This window comes from Cuculus canorus, chromosome 3 (assembly GCF_017976375.1).
Source record: "Cuculus canorus isolate bCucCan1 chromosome 3, bCucCan1.pri, whole genome shotgun sequence".
Taxonomy (NCBI): domain Eukaryota; kingdom Metazoa; phylum Chordata; class Aves; order Cuculiformes; family Cuculidae; genus Cuculus; species Cuculus canorus.
The window spans coordinates 111430143-111446057 of record NC_071403.1 but is presented as its reverse complement, the minus strand read 5'-3'; positions in this window follow the sequence as shown (position 1 = coordinate 111446057).

The following is a 15915-nucleotide window of genomic DNA, read 5'->3' as shown; positions in this document are numbered from 1 at the left end:
ATGTCATTTTCATAAGAAATAAAGATAAAGAAAAGATAAACATAATAAGAAAAAAAAAGCTAAAGTCTGCTACATTATAACCACTCAGTTGGATTTCTTAACCAGGCCTATTGCCACAGCACCAAAAAAACTACAAAGATGTGAAAGTTTTAATCCAAACTCAGGTGTATTTTGCTATGCCAATTGTCTCATTTGGTGAAGTTTCCACCAAACCCAGAGTCTGCTGGAGAGATATTTTTGCTTAAAAGTGTTTCTGTTCTATCCCATAGAAGTATAAGCAGCAATGCTTTCAAAGGAATATGAAGTAGAGATGAAGATTTAGCTTACATCTCTTCCAAAAAAAGAAAAGCACTGAAATGGATCACATAATTTTCCCTTTATATAGCTGTCAAGGCAAAAACAGGTCTCTGTTTTATCCAGATTCCCATCTGAACAAATATGCTGCTCTAGCTGAGGGCTGTTTTCCATTTTAATCACAAATATCCGATAACCAACTTGTACATGCAGTAGAATCTTTTAAATACATGTTATATTAATCAAAGTAATGGAAGCACAAAAATTACTGCCAACCAGTAGACACAGGGCAACAGATCCTAGCCAATCTGAAGTGCTTTGTCGAAGTGGTACTACTGAGGTAAAATAACCCCAAAATTGTTCATATTGCTGCATACATTGCTTAAAAGTGATACAGGTAACAATAACAGTGCTTTCGCTTGACTATATGAGGAATGAATTTGGCCCAAAGACTGGGGTCTGGCTCCACATTTATAATCCCATAATATAAGGTGTTCATAGGTAGGACAGGTGGCTAAACACTATAGTCAGTAGAGTAGAGAGTTAGGATAGCTTCACTATGCCCATGGCCCAAGCAGGTACAAAATAGGTAAGAAAGGCCAAGAGAGTGTCTCAGAGTATCTCAAACAGGTCTTGAAACATATATTTAAGCAAAGAAAAATATTTTCCTACTCAGAAGAATCATAGCATCATAGAATGGTTTGGGTTGAAAGGGACCTTAAAAGGTCATCTAGTTCCAACTCCCCTACCACAGGTCATCCACAGCATCTCTGGAAAACCTGTGTCAGTGCCCTACCACCCTCATAATGTAGAATTTCTTCCTTATATCTAATCTAAGCCTATTCTCTTTTAGTTTAAAGCTAATACGCCTCGTCCTATGACTACATGCCTTCATAAAAAGTTACTCTCCATTAATATATATGTTAGTAGTAAGTTGATTTTCTAGATGTTGTTCTAGAATAATCATAGTTCCATTGTATTAGACAAAATAAATGTGTAATCAAACTCTCTTTTTATCATGATATAGCTTTCACTAAACCTTTTGTTATTATTAATTACCTCCAGAAGACTAGTCTGCTTCATGTGATTTTCACCACTGAAGATAATCAGGAAACCCTGGAAGAACTGTTATCTCACATCTTAACTTGAATTACTCTCCATTTACTGCATTTGCTCTCTCATAGTCCCGACTGACTAAGGCTATTTTTATCTGAATGTTAAAAACTTAAAGGAGTGCTGGAGAAGGTTTGTTTTCTCAGAGAGTTTGGCAGCTGAAATTAGTTGGACTTCAATGACTTTGCAATCTGCTGTTTACAAACAAGCAGTCTGAGTGGCAAAAAAAAAAGTGTTCTCCATATCTTGATAAAAGCATTCTAGCCTTTCTTCACAATCTTCAGCAAGACTTCTCTGATGTTTCAGCTGCACTCTTTCCATGTCATAAATATTTTGACAACATACTTCAGAATATCTCAATCTCAAATCTTAGTCAGATTCGTCTGTCATTTACAGGAATGTTTGACTCATTTACTTATAATGGGCAGATTATATGTTTTCACTAACAGGAGTAATTAGAAAATACCAATATGACCAGAAAGGAGAGAGAAAACAAAGGATTATGAAAGACTGGAGGGAAGTAAATCATATAAATGTAGCTATGGAGATCTCTTCACCCTTTCTTAGAAAAATGAAATAGGAATGACAATAGCTCCAGGCCACATATCTGACGCTTTGCCCTTTCCCTGTGCTACACCTAAAGTCTGAACCTAGATCATGTGATAGTTTTGCCATTGCCAATTAAGCTGAACACGCAGTGTCTCTATCTTCTGCCCACTTTTAGGAGCCCTGTTTAAATAAAAACAAAATTAAGAAGAAAAACTTTATCCAAATAAATTGTAAATGTGACACCTCGAGACATGATTTAGTTGGCATGCTGGTGTTGGACTAAAAGTTGGACTTAATTATCTTAGAAGTATTTCCCAACCTTAATGATTCTATGATTTGATGACAAAAAAAACCCTAAACCAAACATAAAGAAAATTCGCAGCTATGGCGTGAGAAATTCAGTTTGTCCCTCCTTGTTTTGAATAAAGAGGGCTATGGCTGGATGTAGACATAACTTCTTCTCTCTTGGAGTTTACTGATATCTTACTTGAAATACCTTAAACACCTGTTTGTTGGTTTATGTTTTTTATTTCTTTACTGCAGCCCTAAAGCTGTTGGACTCTATGATCTTAAAGGTCTTTTCCAACCTAAACAGTTCTGTGATCCTCTGCTTCAGTAAATTTATGTACATATAAATTGGTGATGCTGAGGGTCTTGTGCTGTCAGTAACATTTTATCTCAATCGGAAAATCATTGATTGCACTACGCAAGTTGTGGAATTGCATTAATCCCCTCAAGAAAAAAAAAACATAGATATATTCAGGAAATCATAACCATAAGACTTTCAAAACTGGAATAAATGAAACTAAGGGAATTCACAAAACTGCTGAGACAAGTCTATGAGTTGACCTGAGCTACTTAGGTGTTAGACATGCATTTACATTCACATATAGATACAAAGGTAAAGCGAACTAACTGTGAGTATAAAATGCTTTCCTATCTCCAGTATGATGATGGGACAGATAATGATAGATTCATTCTCATGAGGTGGGAAGGCAAAAAGGGGCGATAAACTGAGCACATAGAGTAAATATATTTGATTTACAATACTTAAATATGGAGTCGTATTTTATATTGCATTCTGAATGAAAACAACGTTGATTGACAGCAAAGAAAACCCCAACCGTTGGTTTGCTAAAAGACACAAACACGGCATCCTGAAAACATCAGTAAGAAACAAAACAAAATGTTTAAAAAATGCCTTGCCTTGTTTTCGTTTCCTTATTCTGTGTGATTAAACTAGTTACAAATAAGCATTAACTCACTGCTAACATAGATCAGAGCCAACAACTAGCAGGTATTGGATGCATCATACATACTTGTTACATAGAATGTGACAACCTAATGCACACTGTAACACAACCTAGAGAAAAAGCTGTCTTCTTTAGCAATGACGCTAGGAAAGGCTTCTTTAAGAAAACTAAGACTTATCAAAATTATCTGTCTCATGACAGTCACTAGTTCTACGTGTAGATCTCAGAATCAATTTAATTTGTGAGTTTGTTTGGCAAATTAATACAGAGAATTCTATAGTTTGAATCATAACATAAAATTTAGCACTACAGACAGTAGCCTAACCTTTAGGATAAAAAAAAAAATCTCTGCTCTACCAAAAACATGAATGAAATACATGAAACTAATGTTCTATGAACCTGAACTCTTCTCTTTTTAATTGAGTCAAACAGCAACAGTGCAGCTTCCAATAGTAACCATATTATTATTATTTGTTTTGCTATCGCTGAGGATGGGTTTCAGCTGCACAAGCTACAACAAACAGATAGTTCTGCTCCAGAAAGCTTGCAATGTCTAATGCAAAGACACTAAGACGAGGGGAAGATGTGATTCCCTGGAATTAATAAAAGAGGAAGACAGCTTGACATTTATTACATCATTTATTGGATGAAACAATAATTCACTGATCAGATCCCGCCTGATCTCAGCCTTGGGACCACCAGAGCATGGGTCTCCGTAGTAGTTTTCTCTACTGTCGTGCCAATATCAGCCTGTTGGAAAAAGGAGGGAGCTGGTGAGGGAGCTTCAGTGAAAGGGCTTTATAGAGATAGGGTTAAAATTAGTGACCACTCATCCCAATCCAAAGGGAAGCTCTCACATCCCTTTTCCTTTTGTGAGCTGCTGTGGATCCTCACCCAAAAGCACTGCACGGTCCTGTCCTCTGCTCCTCAGTGCTCTCCTGACTCATCCATGCACCGTGGGGAAAGAGGATATCCCACAACGGAGTATTGGTTAAAGCCATCTTGATGGGAATGATCCCTCCAAAGACAAGAAGGAAAGTTTTACTGCTGAAATTATGACATATAGTCAGGCACTGTAGTGGAATGTATCAAAAACTACTATGGAAACTAATTTAAGGATGAGGGATATTTTTAGGTGTTCTCCAGTATTTTGGCCATTAAGATTCATATTTTGAACTCTTCTCTGAAATCATCTTCTCCTCCCCTGCCTCTTTATTTCATGTAAAAGCAAACATCCCTCACAATCCTTTAGCTCCTGAAAACAGGACTGAAAAAATGCCATTTCCGAAGGTCATGTGAAAAAGAGATGACCATATCAAAGCAGCTCTGGAGGGCTATTGATCCATCCTAAAATAACTGTCCCAGGTAGATTGATGCGATCTTCACCTAAAAGTATGTCCAAAGAGCTCGGTAGATGCCTGAGCTAGACCTCTATCTTTTAGAAGGGCAAAGCTGAGTTGGAGGAATCCAGCTTCTGATTTCACTTCAAAATACAAAGCATTCTCAGGATTTACACAAACAGCAAGACCAGGTAAATGCTGCACCTTTGTGCAATATTAACACATGATTTTTTCGACTTTTGCTTAAAACCAAAAATATTGCTTAAACCTTTGCACCCACCCACCACACACAGAGAAACACTCGGTCTTGAGTGCCATTGCCACCACTGTTGTTTTTAATGGAAGTGCGCGCCAGGTCGGGAGGAACAAAGCGCACAATGGTGGTTATTCAGCCTTCTCTTTTTCTAAACATGTGTGAAACAAAGACATTCTTTTCACAAGCCTGTGCTGTGCTTTAATAAATACTACGCTATTTGGAATTTTATCGCTTATGCATGTGAAGGTTGGTTGAAGGAGATAGTCACATGTGGGGCTTGATTATAGTGTTTCATCACTCAGCCGAAGATCTAATGTTTAGCACAGCAGTTGGAATGCTTCTTTTCATGCCGTAACAAAGGTTGCCCTCAGATAGTAATTACACCCTTCCTAATACAAATAAAGGAGTTTTGGAAGTGCCTGAAAAGTTCAGAAGCTAGAGATGACGTTCAGAGAAAGAGTTTGCCATCTCTTTGCATGTGGCAGTTGGTTTGCTGTCTGAGTTGCTGTGCCACAAAGTGGTTGATTTGTCTTGAAAATATCTCCTTAGAGCTGGAGACATTTAAAAAAAAAACTGGTTTGGGAAAAAGAAAGTCTTCAGAATTATAAAAGTCACAGCTAAGTTAATGCCTCCATAAAAAAATGTACAAACTCAGGTTGAAAAATCATGATATGATCTTTCAAAAGTACAGAAAAGCGTGGTGAAGTGGAGATGCAGAGCAGAGCATATTCGCTGGAGTATATTCAAAGAAAAGCTGCCCCTACTGAGTTCAGTGGTTAAGCATTCATGGCTTTGCCCAGGAGCTGTATGTGCCAATAGGGATTATATTTTCTAGTAACCTTTCTGAATGCATTTTATTGGGGCTCTCATGGTGTATGTTGTTGCTTTTGTACTTACAGCGTAGCAATCAGTTCAATCAAAACAATTTGTGGGGCTTTTTAATGCAGTTTAGGACACTAAATCACAGACCAGCACCTCTCTCTTCTGTCTTTGAAAATTCCAGGTTAATTTTATTTCTGATCTTTTGGATTTCTCTTTTTCTGTTCTGACTTTCAAAACTATTTATCAGTGGTTAGCAACCTCATTAGCAAATGTCTTATAAATTGCAACGTAAGGATCTTTGTTTTACCTATGTAATTTCCAGGTATTCTCTTTCACTTTTAAACTGACAGTGGAATTAACAATTTTAAGGCCTCAAATTTTATCACCTTCTTGACAGTTAGAGAGGGCTGTCCATATATGTTCTTTATTTACAGTACACTTTTAAGTACAACTTTTCCTATTTCCCTTAACTGGGTAATAACTTATTCTACTTTTTGCTACCCACCTCCTTTCCCTATACATATTAAATGTCTAAATATGCTTTTCCAGCCTCTGGGTACTGTCTCCTTTCTACTCTCCATGCGTTTACATCCACCCTTTTATTGATTGCAGCTGCTTCTTCAAATTAGGGTGTCAGATTTTGACATATTTCTACATGAATAAACAGGATTTTCATTTTCTGTGGTGTCTCAGCAGTAACAACATGCCATGGCAGGTACTATTTGATCATAAAATTGGATCTTCCCACCCTTTTTAAAAAACATGCTTTCCCTCCCGCACAGCCTCCACGACTCTTGCTAAATAAAGCTGTGTGGTTCTGCACTAAACCGGTTAACCCTTACAATTTGATGCTGCATTTCATGCTTAAATAACCGTTACTTTATGAATATGTGAAACAGATATTTTGACACCCTTCAGGAAATCTGCTGATTGTTTGCTCTTTGCTAAAGAGGCTGAAATATTCACCTGTTAGTGTTTAGGTAGCAGATGAAACGTACTTCCAGATGCTTTGAACCAGTCAAGAATGTACCATAGGAGGAATATAGACTGCCCCATCAAAAATGGCATAAAACAAGGCCTGTGAGTGAGCAATGCCCAACATTTTTTCTTGTACATCCATGAGCCAATGACAGCTCGTGTGTCTTTTCTTATCCATGCTGAAGGCAGCTGCCAGACTGCAAGGGAGGGAGAGGAGAATAGCCAATATATCAAATCTGTGCCATCTGGGAGAATAGAGATAAGCCATTAAAGCAGAGCATTCCTCCCCATTTTGCAGCACTGTGGCTTCAAGTGATATCACTGTCGCGGCTTGGGAAGCTCTGGTGTCAGATGTGCACACGCTCATATGTGTAAAGTCCTGGATATAGACAGCTCAGCTGGTGATTGCTGCGCAGTTTCAAGCTAGTGCAGAAATCAACCCCACCATCACCACCGAGTTCTTTCAGTCTCCAGATGTGGGGTGGTAAGTTTATAGGGAAGAAAATGAGAACAGACTATGCAGCTGGTTGCCGTTTGCAGCCTGGTAATGTTACAGATGTGTAGCCTGGCAGAGGCACAGTGTTTTGCTGCACTGCGGTGAAAGTTGTTCATGCTTTTGCACAATTGCTTGCCTTTAATTGTTCGCACAGATCACTTCTGAGCTTTAAGTCACTCACTGCAGCAGTACCCTCTGCACTTTGATCTGTGTCTGATGCCAGTAGTTGCCCTTGCCAGCATCTCACTGGCTGAAAAGCATCTGTCTGCTTGGTAGAGGTGGCCCATACCAGCCCAGGTGACAGACAGGCTGACGCTACAGCCACAGCCCGCTGTGCACTCCCCACCTCACTGCAGGCATCGTCTGAAGTACTGCTCTGCATCCAAGTCATTTTTACGAAGATTTTGTTTTATATTATCCCATGTGCTTCCTAGTAATAAGTTACCTTTCTGGACAATTTGGAAATACATTTATATCTATGCATAGACATATATGTTTGCATATACCAGACCTTGAGATGCTGCTGGGGGGTTTCTTCAGATACTTCTCTACCACCTCAGCAGATCTTCTGCCCCACAGCTGGGGTTCCTGATGAAGGCACATGGTATGACAAGGTACTTGCATTCCTGCTGCTGGGATGTCTTTTCTTGCATCAATTCCCAGCGGGCTCCAAGGCCTCAGGCAATGCAGTGTTGTTCCTGCTGGAAGTGGCATCTTGTAGCATCGTGCACATCTTGAGTGCTTCTACCCATCTTATGTCAAGGTGGGAGCATGCTCGTTTTATGTAGAGATGGGCTGACATGATCCAGTGTCTGCAATTGTTGGTGATGTGATCTGGTGACTTGAGAAAAACTCTCTACTTATGTATTTCCGTGTTCATATGGAATCTGGCTAATCTAGAAGCATTTACTGGCTCTAGCCTGACCATCTCATGACCATCTCTCTGACCATCACATGAGGGACCGGACATCAGAAACCTAGCTAGTTTAGGAGCATCTTCACAGTAATTAAATAATCCACCTCTAACACCATTTCTGAGCAATAATTTGGGGGTTTTTTTGGACAGAAGAGACAGATCTGAGAAGATAGAAGAGGATTCAATTTTTTGCTGCTGCTCTTGTGCCTGGTGAAATATCTCATGCGCAAGAGGTTATTCAAAAGCACTGTATATTTAGTCCTACCTGGAATGACAGTCATCCAAACAGGATCATAAATAAACCCGCTGTTTCTTTAGCAAGGTCACATTGGTTGGTCTTTGCCATCTCCAACAAATTCAGCAGCTGTTGCAAGGGCTTTGCTGGGAAGCCCTTCCAGCCTGCCTTGGGCAGTGGGTGGCAAACTCCACTCTACAGAAAAGAGGAGCATGAGAGATTCAGGACTTGCTGTGTTTTTGTCCCACATGTTTTGTTCAGTCTCATGGACTGCTTCTTATATGCTCAGGCTCAGATTCGTCCTCTCTGGATGTAGGTGCTAAGCCTCTGGTGCTTCTGTGGTCAGCTGAAGGAGGTCGGTGTCCTGGAAACAGCACTGATTTCAGCAACTTGGGCCACCTTCTGGTGCTGCTGGTCCCTCTCTACCCACTGCGAGGAAGCCCCTCCAGGGAGAGTTAGCTCAGGAAGGGGAGAGGAACACGGGACAAGCCCTCAGTGCTGATAATACTGCTTGTCTGTTCATACCAGAGATCACTTCATCACCATACTGAAATAGCTTTTGAAATAAATCCAAGTTCATCATGGGTAAGGGTGTTACGAAAAGGAGCATTACAAAAGCACTTTTCTATGAGCCAAAGCTTGTGTTTGGTACTCCTTAGGCACTACACAATTCAAGTCTGGAGTAACAGTTGTGCTTAGAGCAAGAAGTTATTAACACAAGGCTTAGTTTGTCCAGGTATGGGTTGTGCCAGTCAGCCTGGCACTTCCCAGCTCTGAGCCACTGGGGACGCGGCATTAGTGCCCCCCATTACCAGAGACAAACTGAAAGCTGCAGGGAGCATCTGGCCCCTGCCTTTCTTTCACAGCCAGTTTTCTCAGCACTTGTTCCTTTGCCATATCTTCTGATATAGTAATACAACAATGGCACAGAAAACATATTTTCTAATGCTTGAAAAAGTGTATGGGAATGTTTCTTTTACAGCCTGCAGGCTCCAGGGCACCCTATTGCTGTTAACATTTCCTGCTGTCTTTGCCCAGAGCTATTTCTGAAGCATGTAGCACAGCAGATACACGGCACACGTGTGACAGGGAGATGTGTGAAATACTTGACAGAGACAAGGTGAGTCAGGTTTGTTTTATAGATCATGAAAGAAGAGCTGAACTCATGCTGAGCTGTCAATCTTGTCTATTTGCTGTTGGGGAATCATTTCTGGAGGCTGTTCAAGCTCAAGCAGAAGCTCTCAGGAAGGACAGAAAATTGGCAAGTGCCAGATAATAAATATTTTAAGCTCCTATGGCCTGGCCCAGTGACAGCGCAATGTTCCCCTGTAAGAACTGTTGGAGTTTGGGACTGGGGAGAAGTGTCACACTGCCACATCCCATCCAAAGGGGTAGTTACGAAGTGAAAACCTGGAAAGCATGAAGAGCCACAAACCAGGCTTTTGTTGCAATGATGTCCTAAAAGCATCATGGTAAAATTCAGGACCTTTTCCATCTGGGAAGAGAATCTGTGAATGCTTAAAGTTCTGAGTGCTGGTTACTGGCTGCAGAAGGGAAGCATCTCCAAGGAAGAGCCACAGGGAGGCAGTTCTTCAGGAAAACAGGGGCTGACACTCACCACCAAAATTGTTTCCTACCAGCAGGTCCTCCCTTTTAAGACAAGAAGTTGGTCAAACATTTGTGGCCATTAGGAGATGAAACATCTAACAAAGTCTAGTGTTTCTTTGCCTCCTGCTTGGATTTAGTGAACGTGTGAGCTCCTCCTTCCTGGACCACAAACAGTGGCTGTTTGCTCCTCTTTTTATGCACCCTTCAGCCAGTGCTCAGTCTGAAAAGCACTCTTTAGAAATCTAGGATTTTTCTCAAGGGCCCTCTCCCTGACATCTTGTTCCCAGAGCTGGAGTGGCTTTGCCGTCTCCTCTGGTCTGTTCTGCCTCTCCCACCCTAGAATGCACACATCACAAACCCAGAGCCCCACCTGCCCGTGCCTTTGTGCCAGCAGTGCCGGATCCCCGGGGTTGCAGCAGGAGCTATCGGAGTTTAACTGTTCTTTGCAACCACTAAAACCCAGGCTCGTGGGCGCACAATTTACAGTGGCTTATAAACAGCGCATACTGTGTCAGGAGAGGACCAGCAGGTTGCTGTACCCATAATATAAACTGCAAAGCTTTAGTAAGTGGAAGAAAGAGATCCCTTTGAGACTTCATTTATCTTCTCTCCTCCAGGCTGTGCTGTACATGTACAATTGCTGCCACTGACAAGCCTTGGGTTTTGCATTCAGGTGTGTGCTACCAGCAACGTATTTTACAATTAAAATAATGGGTTCAGACACACCATGTGAGTCTGTTACAAAACAGGAAATGATTTATATAAACCTTGTTTTGTTCAGGCAATAAATTCTGTGTTTCTTCCATCTTGTCTTACCCTAAATATTTCTCTCATTCCTGTGGAATTGGTATTGACTAGCACACAAACTATAATGTCATCCTATGCTTCCCACTTCTCACAAAGCTGTCTTTATAGATGTCTAAGCCAATGATCTTGGGAAATTTCAGTGTTCCTTGAAAAATATTGAATCTACAGATGAGAAAAGGTTTTTCTCAGAGATTAGACCAGTATCTGTGGTCTACTGCAATTATGCCTGGGTTTTTTTTAACAATTAACTTGGAATTTTTTTTTCCAGCCAGTGTGAGGATCACTCACTTTCATCAAACTGACATTTCTGCATGACAGAGTGGAGGGTGGGGAAACCCACCGTGCTTTGGCACCATAAACAGCCCACGTACAGCTGCTGCAGGGAAACAGCCCTGGAAGCGGAGTGCCCCAAAGCCAGAGAGAACCTTTTCCCACACAGTTTCATGTTTCTGCACATTACACAGATGTAGGTGTCATTATGCATTCAGGGCTGCATGATAAACATAGTAAACATTAAATTGTACCTTTTAGAAGGCGATTTAAAATCTTGGTATAAAATACTTTTTAAATATCATTGTCTGCTCAGTGTTTGTCTAAATTCCAACATACTTCCAGTTTCCAAAAGCAGCTTTCCTACGTTTATTGATAATAACTATCACTTTCTATGTCTTCTATCAGACTGGCAGAATCAATCTGAAAGCTTCATTATAAGTCGCATAACCATTTGCATAACTTTATCCATCACGATGCCTTTTTAAAGCAGATATACCACTTTAAAAGCTGAGTATTTTCCACTATGTCCCATAGACATGCTATAAAACAATGGAAACATTTAATACAAATTTACTGGAACAGAGAACCAGCAGTGGTTTGGAAAGTGCATTTGCACTGTTTAGCAGAGTTTCAAAGAAAGCCGGTGTCACTTGTTTTAATCTTTACATTGGTTCTGTCCCCACTCCCTGACATCCTCGCTCCCATCATTAGAATCTTTCAATCCTTCCCAACCTCCTCTGTCCTGGAGGCCATGTGCTGAGGACACAAAATCTTGGAGCAGCTCAGGCAGCTGACAACTGCACTGTCTTAGCACAGTGCTACAAAACAGAGCCGGCAGAGCTCTTGAGAGCATCAAACGCAAGTCCCCGTCCACAGGAGGAGCAGTTACCCTCAAACGCCTTCTGACAGACACCAGTGCAACACGTTTCTTCAGCTCCGGTGAGGGAACACTGTTCACCTGTTCACTACAACCCTTTGAGCTCTGCCCATCAGCCAGTTCTTCACCCAGAGCACAGTGAACCTGCTCATCCCAAAGCTGGACAACTTGTCCATAAGGATGCTGTGCTGGAAGGTATCAAAAGCTTTACGCAAATACAGGAAAACTACATCCACCACTTTCCTTCCACCTTATCACAGAAGGATATCAAACCAGTTAAACAGGGTTTGCCTTTTGTGAACCCGTGTTGACTGTGCCTAATAATTGCTTTATTATTTAAATGCCTTTCAAGAGCTCCCAGCATAATCTTCTCCGTATTTTTTCCAGGAACTGAGGTTAGACTAACAGGCCTTTACTGTATCTTTTCTGATATCCTTTTAGTAGATCAGAATAACACTGGCTAATTTCCAGCAGCATGGACTTCCTCATGCTCCCAAGCCCTTTGATGGATGATTAAGAAGGGTCCTGTCATAACACCCACTTGCTCCTTCAGAACTCTGGGATAAATCACATCAGGTTCCATGCATCTGTTCATCTTTGCCTTGGAGTAAGGGGGCTTTATCAGTACTCAAATATCCAGTTTAGTCCAAAACACCAGAAAGAAGAAATAAGTTCGTCTGTAGTGCATGATGTAGCAAATGCTTCTCAGACAGTCTCACTCACCCAGATTGTGAAAAATAGCATTAATTTTAGCTCTACCATTAGGCGGCCTTTATTGAGGATCCGAGACTTGTGGAACACTTTTTGTTCTGTTTATTCCCATTTTCTCATTAAAAATTGAAGCTGGGCTGCACACTAGAATTAAGTGTGTTGCTCTGAAAGGCCAAATCCCACTTTCTTTTCTGGCAGTGACAAAATTCCCATTAGTTTTATTGGCACAGCACTGAGCCCTAAAGCTAAAAGTAGCTCCATGAGTGACAGAACTATTGCTCTCAGAATTAAATGCTCTTCCTGATGCAGAGCTGGGTTTCTTTCTTTGCTGTCATTTGTGAAAAATAATGAACTCCTCAGATGCCATCCCTGCAGGTCTGTGCCTTTCCTCCTCTCTCTTCACGTGACCTGGATTGCTTGGCCACCACCACAGAAATGCGGATAGGCTGACAGTGGCACATCCAAGCCACAGACAGTTGGGTTATGCAGGGAAGGAGATGGTCAGTTCAAAGTCTGGATGCACAGGGAGAAGACATATAAAAGACTCCTCTTACCAGCAGTCCTCTGACACGCAGGATTTTTCTTTCAAATTGCAAGATAGGATGATACACAATGGATTTTCTGGTTGTTTCTTGCTATTTTTCTTAAGTAAATCTGTTTTGCCTACCCAGCTAAATCTTGAAAAAAGATTGGTTTTCTTGGTTTCTTTCCCACTGAACTGGTTTCAGTTCAGAAAAGAAAAAAATGTCATCACTCCATGATGACTCTTAAGAGTCTGTCATGTACCTTGTAATTTAGTGTCTCAGAAGGACCTGCCTGATGAAGTACAGAGACTACATGGTGTCAAGTTGTACTTTTAAAGAAAAAAAGTTTGGAAAAAAAAAATTTAAAAACACAACTAAAGTTTAAGCTCAAGGGTAATTAAAACAAATAGCAACACACTACCCAAAAATCTCATTTTTTTTTTTAAATAAAATCTCTTTATTTTGGAGCCCCAGGTGCAATTTTTGGTGCTTGTAAATCATGGGCATGCAAATAAAATATTCATAGTATCTGCTTGTCAGTAGTGGTGCCTCTTTGTAAAACACTCGTATATTCCTGTGCTTCCCCTCTGGCAAATACGCAGATGGGATAATGTGTGCTAAAGTAGTAATCCAAAGGTTTGTGTTACATGCTGCATTTAGCTACAGCAAGACAGCTAACTGGACAGAAAATCCTGGACAACAAAGCCTGCTCCCTATGAAGCTGAGACCTTTGTACAGCTATTTTCATCTCTCTCCTGCTAAGCTTTTTGATGGCTGTAGCTCTTGGATGAGATGAGGGAGGGAGTGGTCAGACTCCCTCCAGCACACACCATGACACTGTGGCTCTCCTCCAGGGTCCTCATGCAAAGCTGTGGCTGTAGAACACAAATCTCTCTCTCTTCCCAAGGCATTGGTTGGGCTCCAGACTAACTTGCAGGCTACAACTAGGTAGTCAAAAGCTACTGCCAGCATGTCACCCGTGTTTGCAGGCTTGTTTATGCCACGACTCTCTGCAAAGAACTGCTTGAAATCTACTGTTACGGTCTAGCCCCAGAGTAGGCTTTCAAATCATCTCATTTAAATCTCCTTCTAAATATTTTATTCCTACATTATAAAGAGGCTTAATAACAGCTTTCAGATTCATTAAGTGGCTTATATACCTGGAAGCCAGAAAAAAAAAAAAAACACAAAAATCCTGATTCATTGCCCAGCAGCACTGTCCGACACAGGGTAGAGTTCTGAGGAACTGAAGTTTTAGAGTGCAAAGTAAGGCTTACATGGAGTCAACATCTAGATTGGGAAAATAAAGAAAACTGAACCCATCTTGTGTTCTTCGTTTTCTGAAAAATCTCACAGAGCACTAATTTGGCTAAAGAGTGCAATGATGCCTTCAGCTTAAAGAGAATCTTTTTAAACTATACGAAACAGTATTTTACAAATACCTATCCAAGGTCAGAATTTAACCTGACAGCCATGTTTTGTTAACAAACAGCTCTTCTTCTGATGTGAAAATAGCATTTAGATGAGTTTGCATAGTGTTTTAAAACATAGCAGCACAAATTATTGCCATATAGGTGACTTCTAAAGCTTTTTGTTACCGCCCGTCACCCCTGCATTTTGAGACGTTCAGCGCATTTTGGATTCCTTCCTAAAGAGGCTGGTTTACATGCAGGGATCTGAGCTTTTCATATTCAAAAGCCTGACTCCAGTCAACATGCATTTGGGGCACTTGAGGAATGGAAAATGAGCAAATAATGTGCTGCCAGCCACCATTTAGTCAAAGTGACCAATCCATTTAAGAACGGGGTGACTTGCAAGAACACCCAGCATAGTAATAATGTTGAAATTTTTAAGACATTTTCTTTGACAAGAAAATGAAGATAAAAGTAGGAAGATGTCAAAATGCATGAATTGTGAATTACCATTTAATATTCCAGTGAAGCGACATATGAATAAAGACAAGGGCGCCTTGCTTCTAAAAATAACCCCTTGTTTTTAATGTTGATCTGCAGCTGTAATGAGAGTGTTCAGCATTTTTCAAGTCTCTCAGTTTTTAAATCTAGCAGGTTATGTCAACCTGAGAGAAGAAAAACTCACTCTGACTTTTGAAGAAAATGTAATATTTTTCTAACTTATTTCTGATGCTGGAAACACAGTATATCCTCCAAACCAAAGTGAAACCAAAGGCAAGAGATCACCTTAGTGTTATGCAAAGCATGAAATCACATTGCACTGAAGAAAGCCCCTGGGAGACAGAAAAGTACTGAGTGTCAGGACCACTTCAAACAATGTAGGATCGTCATCCTGCTGTACAAGTGGGCTTTCATATGTAAATCTGCTATGATTAAATTAATATCTGGGAGCTTAACACTGTCCTTTCTCCTTTGATTAATGAAGGACTAATTCTACTGAAACCAAAGAAATTACATGCATGTGGCTGTACCCAGAATTGGGTTCCCTGGACAGTTTGGATGATCTTTTGGTCTTCCGGGGCTTTTTAGAGCCTGCACTCTCAAAGCTCTCCCTTCTTCCACGGAAGCCCTTGACAACATTCAAAGTGAATTTACCGATGAGAAAACATGCATTTATACTTGGACTCCATGGGAAAAAAAGCCTATTCACTCAGGAGTAAAGGATATACCAAATGTCATATTTCTAATAGGACGTGGCCATTTCATACATTTTCAGCACAAGTTGGCAGAGTCCAAACATGTCTATCATTGATAAAGTTTCAGAAGCTGATTTTGAAAAAGGAGGATCTTAGGCAATGAAAAGAGAGTGGGAAATGCAACTCGGAATGAGGGAAAAGTGAATAGAAGTGAACTGTGCTACTTTTTTTGTATGACAAGTAAACTTTCTATGT